This window comes from Gymnoscopelus braueri (genome assembly GCF_963280865.1).
Source record: "Gymnoscopelus braueri genome assembly, chromosome: 18".
NCBI lineage: Eukaryota > Metazoa > Chordata > Actinopteri > Myctophiformes > Myctophidae > Gymnoscopelus > Gymnoscopelus braueri.
The window spans coordinates 45,584,604-45,600,123 of record NC_137618.1 but is presented as its reverse complement, the minus strand read 5'-3'; the positions used below and the strand labels follow the sequence as shown (position 1 = coordinate 45,600,123).

Below are 15,520 nucleotides of genomic sequence, written 5' to 3'. Positions count from 1 at the left end.
AAACGTCTTATCTCCATATATTTCATATATATTCTTTTTTTTCCCTTTCCTGTAAATTAATGCCCTACTTCGTCATAGTACAGTGTCAACCCAAAATAGCGTTTTTGCTATTTTAGAATCATTTGACTTTAAATCCTTAAAAGTAACAGTTTTGGACATATGAGGTTTCCGCAACGATGTGTAATTAAAAGTGAAAAAAGTAACCAACATGCATAGTATTATATTAGCATCTATCAAAAACATATATACCCATCTCTCATCCATATGTCCTCCCTGCAGCACAGTATTGTATGTCTTTGGCTTTCTCCCACGCCAGGTCTGCCAACTGAAATTGGGTTTCCCAGTGCCAGTCTTCATGCCCGCCGTGCACCAGGGCTGCTAATGGACTCACAATTGCCCACAGGGAGGTAGAGAGAAGCCAGGGTTACAGAGGGAAAATGGCTCTTCGCTAGTCAATTTGGGTTCTTTCAAAGCCCGAGTACAGAATTTATTAGGCCATATAAATCTAATTTAAATGCAATCTCTTCACATGAATCACGGAGGATCTAGACCTCATATTACAGACCAGTTGAAGAAGAAACGATGTATTGTCTATTTTTTATCGTTTGCAAACATAACAACCACAAGCTTTTACATCCTAAATAAATACCTACTGTATATGTTACATGGCACCTTAATTACATGAAACCTGAAGGAAATGACATTTCTTTCACGAAATGACCCAATGTAGGAGACAGTGATCATTGTTCAGTCAAATTTAATTACAAGCTGATGTCTTATCAGTCCAGTGTTGTGGTAAATTAGGGAGGAGGTATCTCTCAGATATCGTCATCTCTCAGATATCGTCTATGCCGGGTGGAAACCTCATATGTCCAGAACTGTTACTTTTCAGGATTCAAATTCAAAAATAGCAAAAGCAGCAGATCGACAAGTTCAAAACGTGTCGCTTCGCGCCACGTATTGAGCTTGTAGATCTGCTACTTTTCATACTTTTGTGTGACGCTGTAGTACAGTAACCTCACTCCGTCAAATGGAAGAAGCTTGCGACACACATTTTGTTTCACAGCGTACTTGCATCTGAGACTCCGGGCGCAGAATCGATGACAGACGGAGTTTCATTTTTTCAAGCTACTAGGCAGGTGATTGGATGATCCCGCCCCTAGCAGCCGCTGATTGGTTCGGATGCGCAGCAGTTCGGGCAGCTTTACTCTGTGAGCAATCCCAGACCCTCCTTCCTGAAACCAAATGCAAATGAGATTTCCGGAGGGAGGGGGGGTTTACCAGGCTAGTATTACAGTGGTTTTCAACCTCTTTCATGCCAAATACCCCTAAATTGATATACATTTGGCCGCGGACCCCCATCTGAAAATGGTTTGTTCCAGGGACCCCCAGAAGGAAAGAGTTAAAATTGGTCGCTTTAAGAAATATATATATTGAAAAATTTGCACACATTTTCAAGATAATTTTTTTTGCAGATCTACAAGCTCATAGCTCGGTAGCACTCGGTGCCGCGCTATGAGCTTGTAGATCTGCTATTTTTGAATAGCCAAAGCTAAGTGGTTAAGATGATTGTGACGCTACGTTAACTAATTGAGCTGGGGACCGCCTGTACCCCCCCAAGGACCACTGGTGGTCCCCGGACCACTGCTTGAGAACCACTGCTGTAGTATGGTCAATTAGGGCATTAATTTACGGGAAAAAAACACAATTTGAATATGGAGATACAAGGTTTCTGCCTGACAGCGACGATATTCAAACTATCATGTAAAAAGCAATAAGCATAGCAGCATTAGTGTCAATACATGACATTGTCTATTCACAATGTTGGCCATACAGTACATTGTGGATAACAAAGACTATTTTGTCTTTAAATGCTCACAAGGCTTAACCTCAGGCCTTGAGAGCTGCAGCATCTGTGGATATCTTTAAGAACCACCTAAAAAGTGCAATAAAAATAAAATGTGCTTGCCATGTGCTCTCCTTATCGAGATACTGTACAGTCCCAAGGATAAAGAATTTAACTATTAGGATATCACTGTTGAAGTATAACTGTCATCTACTTAGTTAGAACATCATGTTTTCCATGTGTTTCTATTCATATCACATCTTGCTTACTTCTGAATCAGCCATATGACTCACATCTTTGGTCACTATATAATTATAACTGTGAGAATGTTTGGCCTTTATATTCTCTGTAAGTGCTTAATATTCATACAGTACAGTACTTATTTTTTAAAGTTTGTTTGTGTGTTTGTTTGTTTGTTACTCATGACTTTCATTTCACTACATTCAAAGACAAATGTTGGGGGCTAGTTGCCATTCTTGCATGATAAACGAGTCGGTAAATATCATCTGGCTATTGGCTATAGTTTAAATACACTGAGCCTCGTATCCCTGTCTTTGTTTGGTTTTCAGTGTTGAGTCCCAGCCCTTTATTTGTGTTGTTCCATATGGCGTTGGGCGTTTTTGGCTCACTTTGATTTGCAATGTCTTTTTCACTCACTAGATGGAGGTATGATACAAGAAAACATTTAAATCCGGTTCTCACTGCTAGAAGCAACAGTAGATTAATATGGGAAGCATACGGTATCAGTTAAAATGGTAATACTCTACTAAAATGCACTGCTATCCACTGTTAAATTGACAAAGTAGTGACCTTTGCTTGAGTTCATCAGGTGGTTTGCCAATAACTGCATGTCATGGCAGTGGTGCCGTGCAACCATAAAACTAAATGAACACACAAATCATCAGACGTATGCATAAACAGCATGCTTGCACGCACGCACGCACACGCACACACGCACACGCACACGCACACGCACACGCACACGCACACGCACACTCACACCAGTAGCAGGCAGTAGCTGTTAGAGTAGACAGTTGAGTACGCACACAGTAGCATCCTACCTCATACTACAATACTTCATCTCTTCCCTAGAAAACACCTGTCACCCTGCAACTGCTACTGACTCTCTCTCTCTCTCTCTCTCTCTCTCTCTCTCTCTCTCTCTCTCTCTCTCTCTCTCTCTCTCTCACATATAAAAATAGATGCTCACTCACACATGGGAATAATGATCATACACGCTTACTCTCTCTCTCTCTCCCAGGCATGAATGCACTCAAGCATGCACACAAACATATACACACACGTGCAATATCACACACACACACACACACACACACACACACACACACACACACACACACACACACACACACACACACACACACACACACACACACACACACACACACACACACACACACACACACACACACACACACACACACACACACACACACCAGGTGAGCAGTCACACTTCACTTCACAGCAGGGGTTTTGGGAATAGGAGGAGGAGTATTTTAAGGAGAACCCTGGCAGATGTGGCCCTCACTAAAAGACCCATCTGCCTCCCTCACCTCACCTCCACTCCTCGGTTGCTGTTGGGCAGAAACCTTGTATCTCCATATTTCAGTAAATTTACTCAAGCAAGTACAGTTTTGCGGTGTTTTGACATTACTGGAGTATTTCCAATTTGTATTACTTTTACTTATACTCCACTACATTTCAGAGGCAAATATTACACTTTTACTACAATTATTTGTACTTTAGTTACTTTATAAATTTTGATTATTACTACAATTATTATTCTACAAGCTCACAATGCGTCGCGATGCAACGCATTGTGAGCTTGTAGATCTGCAATTTTCAAATGATTTTGATACATTTGAAAACTTGTGAAATGGGACATTCTGCATAATGAGTTTCTTTCTACTTTTGGTACAAAAGTACTTTTGATACCAATACTTTTGTACATTTACTCAAGTCAATTTTGATTACCGGACTTTTACTTGTAACAGAGTATTTCTACGTTGCAGCATTGATATTTTTACTTATTAAGTCAAACATTTGAGTACTTTTTCCACCACTGCCTACCTCACCCATAAAAGAGTGGCACACCAAAGTAGTGAAAACAGCCGATCTACAAGCTCACAAAAGGTCGCATCGTCACCTGTTATGAGCTTATAGATCAACTATCTTCACTATTCTTTTTTATGTTGAATAATAATACAAAAGGAACAGATTTTGGACATACAGGGTTTCCACCCGACAGCCACGTACTGTACCTCCTCCCGTTCACCAGAGTTCTATTAGCCATGAAAGTTTCATCAGGCCTGCTGGCACGCGGCCATCCAAGGCCCCTTCCTAGATAAAAACCCCTTCCCCACAAATGCCCCGCGCCTGTGATCCAAGCGGTGAAAGCATGATTTATTCATGCCATCCTGTGTGGATTTATTATTAGGAGTTATTTCCGTGTGCCTCGAGTATAGAGTAGAGTAGAGGCCGACCGATATATCGGTCAGATTATTCTGGTCAGATATTTCTGTAAATATTTAATTAAAAAAAAAGTTTTTGCTGCTATACTGGAGCTTTTACCAATATTGTATTGTATTGTATTGCAATAGTTCTCAAAATGGGGTCCGGGGACCACCAGGGGTCCTTGAGGGGATTCCAGGGGGTCCGCAGCAAAATGTGTTAATATGGCATCACAGTCATTTTAACCCCTTTATTCATATTTTATACAGACTTTATTCATATTTTATACAGACCCTACTTTGAGAAACATTGGTCTATAGGGCTCTACAAAACCGGGATCGGCATCGTACAAAGAAATCTGCCATCGGTCCGATCGGGCTCTTAGCTCCAAGGGAGTCTTTTGTTGGACTACGGGATCTTTTCCCATCTGTGTGGTTTATGCGGATTTCGTTCCGGAACCAACACTGTAATACTTGGGGCAGCAGTGGCAAATTAGATTGCTATTCTGGCTGCCCAGTTCCAGCTAGGTAAATGTCACACGCCTGCGTTCCAGCTGCTCCCGCTCTGACTTGTGAGGAAGCGCGGTTCAAAGGCATGACATTAAACATTCACAGATGAGACGGAACACAAACTCGGTCACAACCGAAAGGTTTCCCTGGTACAAAACCTAAAGTCTCAGCTGTGTAGCTGTGTGTCCTTTTTGTCATCATCACTCATATGTTCACTGTCGGGTGGAAACCACGTATGTCCGGAACTGTAACTCTTCAGGAATTGGGGGGGGGGGGAAATGTACCTGTGTGTTCAATGGATCCAATATATTATTTTAGTCACAAGCCCCTTGTTAATACTTTTCATTATTTCAGTATAAAACTCCCACATACAATGAACCACTCTCACTTTCACTTAACCAATGAAACCCTATTATGTTTGACCGGTGTCCCTCAAGGCTCTATACTAGGGTCTTTTCTGTTTTGTCTGTTATTGTGGGGAAAGCTTTTGCTGAAAATAGCAGATTGACAAGCTCCCAACACGTCGCAACACATTGTGAGCTTGTCAATCTACTATTTTATGCTGGGGTTTAAGTGGTTAAAAAATAAACCAACGTTTCGACAGTAAAGTCTTCCTCAGGGTTTTTTCTTCCAAAAACCCTGAGGAAGGCTTTACTGTTTCTTTTTAATACACTTTTTGCATCGTGGCTAAGAGCTGTGCGGCCTCATCCTTTGTCAATACTGTTACCTGCCGTGGCCAGCACCTCATCAACACAGGTGTGCGCTCCCTCCTCTGTGTTTGCCTATGAATTTACAAAATAACGTAAAAAGTTAAAATATGAAGTTACAAGGTTTCTGACCGACGACATATGTAGAGAGACTTTCCAGTTCCTTTTGTTTGTCATTGTAAAAGGTCATTTTTGACATAAATTACCCCGAGGTATGGGAGGATATAGTTCATAATTAATGTGTCAAAAGAATTCCTAATGACCACATTGTCATTGCCGAGAAAGAAATGGGTCAGAATGCCATGCTGGCTCCTATATGGTGCAGGGTGGCAAGATATTGAAGTTGCACTTTTCTGGGGTTGATTTATCACGCTCATATTATTTTAATGACCGCGGGGTATTCAGGTTTCTCAAATGAAAAAATAAAGGGAAAAAAGGCAGTCGATCCCAAAAGGCATACAATAATGGTGCAACAGAGGTCTTTAATGTTGGGTTACTCGGTGGGCAGGGACCTAGAACTGAGCAGACATTTTGACAGCTAAACACAGCTGAAGGTGTGACCCAGAAGTACAGGGGTCTTTTCAGGCCAATTGAAGGATCCCTTAGCTGAGAGAGAGAGATGAAGCAGGGACCCCCACTACATTGTATAAAATGGTGTTGCAGATTAAACCTTTTCATAGATAGCTTCATTGACTATCATTGACTCTCATCAGTAGTGTTTTTGTTTTTAGTTTTTTCAGATCACTTTAAACCTAGATATTGACTTTGGCTCTGTACTTGGTCTGCTCTTTTTTCCCTCTACACCTTTGCCAAAAATAGACGATCTACAAGCTCACAACGCCCGTTCAATCTGCTATTTTTGGTTGGGTCTACATATTAACACAAACCAGAAAAGAAAAGAAAATATTAAGAAAGGAGCCCAATGATCTCAGCTTTTCGGCTTTCAATTGGACCCTAGTTTTGGAAGTGTGTGTCAAAATCCCTTTTCAATTTACCGGTGTGTTATGTATCAAAAGCAGTAGGGAGGGAAAGTAATGAAAAAAGGCCAACTGAAAGCAGTTGTACACTCTCTGAGTTAAATGAACTGAGGATTTTACTTTGATGTGCTTTGGAATGTGAGGAAAGTGCTGTAATCCTAATTCATATTACGGCAGAATTTAGACAGAAAAAATGTAAATGCATTGAACAACCTCTACAGAGAAACAGAATTTGATTCACAGGTCAAATAGGGTGCATAAGGCAAACCATAGGTTTTTCAGGCCAAGGACCCCTCAGCTGAGAGAGAGATGAAGCAGGGACCCCCCACTACATATTGTATAGAATGCATTGTCATAGATAGCCTCATAGACCTCATAGGCTGACAGCTCTATCAGTGATAAGGCTGTCAATCAAGTCTATGTTGGACTCATGTTAATGAGAAAGTTCACATATTTAACCACTTGAATCCTCAATACTTGACCTCTGCCTGTCTGTCTGTCTGTCTGTCTGCCTGTCTGTCTGTCTGTCTGTCTGTCTGTCTGTCTGTCTGTCTGTCTGTCTGTCTGTCTGTCTGTCTGTCTGTCTGTCTGTCTGTCTGTCTGTCTGTCTGTCTGTCTGTCTGTCTGTCTGTCTGTCTGTCTGTCTGTCTGTCTGCCTGTCTGCCTGTCTGCCTGCTCTTTTTTCCTCTACAATAAATCACTTCTCTTAATAAAGATTATAGTATTATACTATTTAAAATGTATTCTGATAAAACAATGGTTCTCAACATGGGGTCCAGGGAACCCCAGGGGTCCTTGAGCTAAATTATTGATAATTAGTACAAATGGAACCAAATGGACCCATAAAGGTCCATTTGGTTCCATTTGTACACTCTCAGAGTTATGGGGGTCTGTGGCCTAATTTATACCAAACTGGGAATCCTTGAAATGAAAAGGTTTGAGAACCACTGTGATACAACACAGAGTTGTAGCCACCATGACAGACAATATATAACTCCCCTCTGGTCAACAATCACAGACACATGAGGTGTTCTAGTTTCTACAGTCATCTGTTAGCATCAAATGCTGAACCGAATAAACACAAAACAAACACAATACACATTAATTCAACGTACAAACATTCTCACAGAGAATAATCATCAGAGAAAAAAACATACAAAAAACGATACAAACAAATAAAGTTAGGTACCTCATTGGTCGCATTAATGGTCCTTACACACCGGGGCGATTTTTTTCATGCGAATAATATGTTTTTTTTTAAAAACCTTATAAAGTAAATGCAAGCTCCACACCAGTTTCGCGGAGCGAAAAAAGCGTCTTTTAATTATTCGGAACGAGTCCGAATTTTGCGTATATTCGCATATTCGCCGGTGTGTAACCGCCTTAACTCTGGGGGAACAAGTCTTGGATTCTTCTTACTTACTTTGCTTAAACAAATGTGCCTTGCTTATTACATGCTTGAGCTCTCCCTTAACCCATTCAATCCGGGAATGCACTTTAGATTTCTTTGGCTATTCAAACATAGCAGATATACTGTACAAGCTCATAGTGCGGCACCCTATGAGATTGAACAGTATATCTGCTATTTTGGGGGGGAAATTGTGATATATATTTTTTTTAACTGTTAGGATTTAGAAGACATTTGTAGAATCCCCAGAAGCAAAGATTTCAGTAAAAAATGTTTGCTTTAAAAATATATATTCAAAAATGTTCACGATAAAAAAAAAAATGTACATCTACAAGCTCGAGCTTGTATATCTGCTATTTTTGAATAGCGCAAAGTATAAAATAATGGTTGTAGCTAAAAAAAAATCTAAAATGACACAGTATGCCTTCCTGGATTGAATCAAGATGTAGGCCTATGTAAAGAAGGTAGGGTCATCTACGTCATTTTCGCTATCACGCAATTCCAGCCGGCAGATTCGTCGTACCAGGGAGCCAGATTGCAACCTTGACTTCGGTGGAATGCATTGGAGTTAATGAGAGCCCAGTGGACCAGCTTATGAACAAAATATATTTCTGAATGACTGAGACCTTTGTAAAGTAATTGCTTCTGGAAAATAAAAGAAGACATATCAAACATTGTGTTCTGCTGTGTTGCCTTAGGATGTGTCCACTGTATACGTTTATTGAGCTATCTAAAGAGCATAAAGTACATGATACTGCTGAGCCAGAAACCAGTGTTGCCATGTCCACTTATTATAAGCGACTTTGGGCTTATTTTTCTGTGAAGTTGCTTGTAAATATTGGTAGTTGCGGGTTGCGTTTTTTGGGGCTTTTTTCTAAAGTGTAGTTGATTATTTGGACTTGCTTCACAATTATTTTATTATTTTGACAGGTGGTTCTCAATTATGTCATGGTCATGGACCCTCAAATTAATATGTATTTGTCCCTAACCCCCATCTGAAAATGTTTTGTGCCAGGGAGCCCCGTACCAGATTGTTAGTGTTTCAAAAATCCTCAAATATTTCACATTTTACTCCAAGATTTAAAAAAAAAATGCCGATCTACAAGCTCACAATGCGTTGCATCGCGACGTGTTGTGAGCTTGTAGATTGGCTATTTTCAATGTATACAGTATAAAGGTTTTAAGTGCTCATAATGGCCTAGTGCAGGTCTTCAACAGGGGTCCTTGACCCCTAGGGGGTCTGCGAGGTACTGCAGGGGGTCCGCAAAATTGTTGCTTGATTGGACAAAAAAAAAAAAAATATATATATATATATATATATATATATATATATATATATATATATATATATATATATATATATAAACTAAATAAGACTCGTGCACATCTTGTTGGACCCCGACTGGAGGTGCAGGTCAGCGCAAAAGATATGTATAAAGCCTTCAAACCTTCAAAAGAAGGGGCCGCACCTGAGGAAGCGGAAGCGAAACGCGTTGTGCAACAAATAAAAAAGCAAAATCAGCCCTGAGGAGTGTGCGGTCCCTTCTTTTGAAGATTTTCTTCTTTTAGCTTTATATATATATATATATATATATATATATATATATATATATATATATATATATATATATATATAAAAGAATATATATATTTTTAATTTTTTCAAAAATGTCCATTTGTCTTCATATATTTTTAAAACATTTTCCACATTTATGTATTAAATATATCATGATTCTGTCCATTTTGAATAGCTTGTATACATGATTATTGTGCAATTGACAGATTGTTGTTACTAAATACGATATGTTTATAAATGGCAGTACGGCCACCCTACTCACTGTACCTTGTACATGTTTAAAATAAAAGCATGAATATATGAACCTGTCTATTATTTTTAATAGCTTGTTGATGCACAATAACATGTATGTTTATGAAACACAATTGTGTACATAATTATACAATAATGCCCCCCCTCAAAAAATAATTGATTGGATAAAAACCTGTGATATGTCTTCTTTTATATTCCTGAACCGATTATCTGACACAATCGTTCAGAAATAGTGTTTGTTCACAACTGGTCCAGCTGGCTGCCATAGACTTCAATGTATTTCACCAAACTTCCTGTTCCAGTTTTGGCTCCCATGCGCATCAATGGCGTCTGCCATGCAAGCAATGGCGTCTGCCCGCCTCCTAGGCTGACCCTACCTTCTTTTTCTAATTTCCTTGGATCGAATGGGTTAAGAATGATCTGACTCTGTCTCTCTCACTGATCATTAACAGTGATCTGTTTCACCTTTGCTCATTAATTAATTAAACAAACTTCACCTGTTAGAAGGCCGTGAAACAATAATATTCTACTGACCTTAGTGTGACCTTAGACAGTTACATCAAGAAAAATAAATCCCCTCATACAGTACAGTAAAACACAAACAAAAAATAGAAACATGAATTGGCCAAACAAAGAATTATGAACTTATTACAGTATAAACGAATTTAACCAAACGCACATCTGACTCTGATGGTAGCTACAGACAATGCTTTAAATATGGATGCGTGTTGATGCAAAGAAGCTACATTATACAAAATCTCCACTTTCATAATGTTTTCCTATTAGACATTTGAGTGTGATTTTGTCATAAGCCTATTAATTCTTGACTTATGGACAAAAAAAAGGCCTTACCAAATTGTAATCAAGTTCATCCTCGAGTCCAAATGGACTTTTGTTCCAAAAGTGAAGAGATTATACCTCAAGACGTTGCTGAGATATCACGTTTTACGATAACGGGACGTACAGCACGTACAGGACAGGACAAAAAACATATGCCTCATATATATTTCGGTGTGCAACACACTGTCTGTGTATAAAATGAATCATAAATGGTTTCCTTGAACCTTGCTGCTCTGAGATGAAAGTGCAGGGGCTCACTATAAGTCATGGCTGCCTGTAACAGACGCCGGTGGGGTTTAATGGAAGCTGACAAGAGCGGCCCACCTCATTGACGAGAGAGCATCCTGTCCCTAGAATACCCCCAGGTGGAGCGGGCGAACAAGAGTGTTTTCTGAGAGAGAGGGAGAGTGAGAGTGAGAGTGAGAGTGAGAGTGAGAGAGAGAGAGAGAGAGAGAGAGAGAGAGAGAGAGAGAGAGAGAGAGAGAGAGAGAGAGAGAGAGAGAGAGAGAGAGAGCAGTGATGGGAGAAGTACTGACATAGAGAGACTGAGAAGATGCCAATTATGAAAGATGGACTGACTTCCACTTTCATGCTTCATGTGTTTACAGAGAGCAGCTGCACTTCCAAATTAAATGGTAAGGTATGCTCTTTCACTACATGTGCAAATGTGAGCACAAATGTATGCATGGATCTTTCCACGTAATACACGGCAGATGCTGAATTAAAAAGACCACCCATTTTCAATGTATCTTCATATAATTGATCCTCACTAATGTTCATTATAAGACGGCACCAAGAAGGCTGTGGTGGAACAGATCAGAAACCTGCCTACCAGTGACATCATAGGCAGGTTTTTTTCTTAATTCAAGAACAATGGCTTCTATTTCAGCAATACTAACCTTTCCAGAAAGGTTAAGGCTATAGTTTCTATTAGCTTTGACTCCCAATCGAAGATGTCACTGGTAGGCAGGTTTCTGAACTGTCCACAGACCACTAATGAGACACAGAATGAGTAGACGGAAATTCTGTCATCTTATAGTGAGCATCATTGAGGACCAATTGGAGATGAGAACATATTGTTTTTCATAAATGAACGCTCTACTTGATCACACAACAGTGTCACACAAAAGCATCAAAAGGAGCAGATCTACAAGCTTGAAACGCGGCGCAAAGCGACGCATTTCGAGCTTGTAGATCTGCTCCTTTTGATATTTTGGGAATTTGAATTGTGAAAAGTAACTGTTTTGGACATATGAGGTTTCCATCCGACAGAGACAATATACTTTATTTATGTTGATGTGAAAGTGTCAGACTCATCAGAAATGAGAGCATCATCAGATGTCGCAACAAGCCCCACAAAAACATTCTTTGTGTGTTGCTGTTAGTGTTTTTATTTTTCATTTATTTCTTTATATAGGGCCGCAGGCCTTTATGTTGGGCAGCACGTGATGCCATGTAAGTTCACACAACGTGACACCTTTGTGGGGAAGCGGAGCAGCTGCCCCCTCATGACACGGGGCCCATGTGTGAACCACGCCGAAGACTCCCTAAAGGCTTCTCTGAATAAATCATATATTAGCCATATTATGAATTCATAAGCCTCCATCGGAGTAGTGCATGTGGAAAACCCATGATATATCAGTCAATGAGAGAATGCCATGGGCCCAACACGACTGCAGTGCATGCTAGAATATTCTACTGCCAAATGAGATGGCCGTGAGCAAGCTATTAGCTTTAATCACCTAGCAGTCTAGTCTTTAAATAATTGTATTTTGTATCTTAGCTGACCCTTCTCATTTTCATGTTTAACGCATGTTCAAGCTCTATTTTATACATTAACATCTTTATATAGTGAAAAAAAGCCCATCTATACAATTTTTGAAAGATTTTGACAAACATTTTGCGGTGCCTACTCTGTTTGATGAGTGTGTGTTGGTATTCAGGCGGTACTACTCTATTTGCGCTGATTAGAGCAATAGTCATGGCCATCTGAAATGTTAGAAACTGCTGTAACACTGCTGTAGTGCCCCATACAGTATGTGTGCAATTTAGGTCTATTTAGTTACTTTGAAGTATTTGTGTAAGTAATGCATTTACTTTTTAATATTTTTACTCACTTTATCTACTTTGAAGTACTTTTACTCAAATTGTGGATCATTCATTTAGTGTGTGTGTGTGTGTGTGTGTGTGTGTGTGTGTGTGTGTGTGTGTGTGTACACACACCAGCCCGTGTGTGCATGTCTTTATGTGGCGCGGTTGCACTGTCTCCTGTTTGTGTTTAGTGTAATTGGTTACATCTTTGTGTCGCAAATCAAGTGCAGCTGTATATGACGCACTCGGACGGACGCTCGGACGGATGGACAGACAGACAGACAGACAGACAGACAGACAGACAGACAGACAGACAGATAGACAGACAGCTTTAGTTAATAGTTACATTGCAGATTTGGATAATTAATACAAAACCACATTAACCACTGCAGCCCTATACTATGTCCATTCCAAAATAGCAGATCTACAACTCTGTACTTTTACTCAAGTACAATTGTGAATTCAGGACTTTTACTTGTACTTCTACACTGTGGTATTACTACTTTTAAGTAAAAAGAAAACAAAATCTTACTAGTACTTCTATAGACCACTGGACCTCACCTGTCTGCAGGTGAGTGACGTGACTGATGATGTCACTGATCATGTGACTATACTCACTCACAACAGGAAGGAGCATGGTGGCCATTTTAAATACTTTCCTGTGAGGAAGACCTCATCTGAACCATGGAGGTTTCATTTGAAATATTAGATTAAAAGTTTGTTTTATTTATTTTATTCTCTTCTTTTTAATTTCAAGGACCCCCATTTGATAACCTCTGGGACCCCTATACTGTAAAATCCCCTGTGTTTATTTTCTGAGAGTGTACAAATGGAACCAAATGGACCTGTACGTTGAGACCCAGTGGATTAAGGATTCTATCAGCGTCTTTAAGGATCTGTTAGAGAAACTACAAGAACCTGCTAAAGGTATGAAAGTGTACCTGCATGTATGAGAGTGTGCTGCTGTTGTGTGTTGTTGTTTGCTGATGTGTATTGTTTGTGTTGTTTGCTGATGTGTATTGTTGTGTTGTTGCTGTTGTGTTTTGTTGCTGTTGTGTTGCTCTTGTGTTACTGTTACGGTTGCTATTGTGTTGGTGCTGTTGTGTATTGTTGCTGTTGTGTTACTGTTGCTATTGTGTTGCTTTGTTTTATTAGAGTGTTGTACAGTTGTTCTATTTGTCTCTGGATGTTGTGATTTAGCTTCAGTGAAACCCTGTTGGTTTAATATGTACCCTGTTGGTTTAATATGTACCCTGTTGGTTTAATATGGAACCTTTAAGGGTCGGTCAAATATAGAGCGGCTGGCACCGCTAAAAACATCCAAACTAGGGAAGCAGGGTTCTCAGAGAAGTACAAAGTTTGTCACATAGACTGACACATTAGCCTCAAAGTTTTGGCAGTGATTTGAATGAACGAAGGTTTGGTTTAAAATGAATGACAACTCTGGTTTGTCTGAATGATGAGAGGATGGAGGAACCGGTTTTCCGCTGCCGAAGCTGACAGTACACAAAAGCGTACAATTTGTGAGTGAGCTTTATTAGATGGTGGATTGTCCCCCAGCCAATCCACTGCGTAGGATTCACAGGGCTCATCAGAGCCGGCCAATCTGGGGAGGGAACCAATTCCCCACAAGGCATCAGCAGTCTCCAGTGGCCAGTCTCATGACTTTGCTAGAAGCAGGTGTCTGTCAATTTGGTAATCAGTCTCCACCTCTCCCCAACTCAACACCTCAGAAACACAGGAACACCACAAAGTAATACAACATAATAAAAATAATACTAAATACCTAATACTAAATGCCAAATGTAAACAATATCACTACCCAAATATGTACACTAATACAATAAAATAAGTAATACTATAGTTCAAGGGTCATTCACACAGTCTGTCCCGTTCCCCACATGCTAGCCAAGTTAATTTGTGATGGACTGTGTGTGTCAACAACTGGGTTGTTGGAGCCCTTGCATAGTAATGAGGACACTGGAATGGGAGGCATGTAAATGCCATTCCCAAACCAACCAACCGCATGCAAATCATGGGTTTAAGTGACGTGCAGCCACTTGCAGCCAGTCTGTGTACTGTAGGCTACATTATGCAGCTAACTAGCTAGACCCGCTGACTACATTTCAAAACAGGTGATGATAACCTCTTCCATCCCACCATGTCTTGTGAACTCAGGACGGCGCGCTTGTCGAGGTGCGAGGCCACCAGCTGCTGCTGGCACCGTCTTGCTCACCTGGCGGACCGCTCCGTCGGGCGTGCCTCCAACCAACCGGTGCGGTCTGCCTTGTTGATTTGCATAAAGTTGCCTTCGGAATAGCCTACACACGTGACTGGGTGTGGTACACACACACAGACAGAAAGCATCCAGGGAAGTTTCACGTTTCCAAATTATCGCTGTCAGGCAGAAACCTCTTATCTCCATATTCTAACTTTGTGTGTTTTTTCGTATATTAACGCCCTACTTGATCATACTACAGCGTCACACAAAAACAGCAAAAGTAGCAGATCTACAAGCTCCAAACGCGTCGCTTCGCGATGCGTTTCGAGCTTGTAGATCTGCTACCTTTGCTGTTTTTGAATTTGAATCCTGTAAAGTAACAGTTTTGAACATTATGAGGTTTCCACCCGGCAGAGATGAAATAAAAGGTGGGGACACACCTGCCTGAACACTTCGGGCAAACATCTGCATGTTGACACATTGCAGGAATGGAATTAATCATCGCCTGGGTTGCTGGGTTTTCCCACTGATCTGAGTCAGCAAACGCCACCAGTCTCATTCCAGTCACCATGTCCCCTTCTGCTGTGGCTGTCACATCCAGACATGATAGTGGCAAAGCCA

At 40.4% G+C, this 15,520-nt stretch overlaps 2 protein-coding genes across 2 annotated transcripts in view; both read right to left on the bottom strand.

The window, feature by feature from the left end:
• The window catches only part of LOC308073693 (uncharacterized protein), a 285,484-nt gene that overhangs the window by 227,389 nt on the left and 42,575 nt on the right, over positions 1-15,520 (bottom strand). The window lies entirely within an intron of this gene.
• The window catches only part of LOC308073690 (uncharacterized protein), a 94,739-nt gene that overhangs the window by 69,125 nt on the left and 10,094 nt on the right, over positions 1-15,520 (bottom strand). The window lies entirely within an intron of this gene.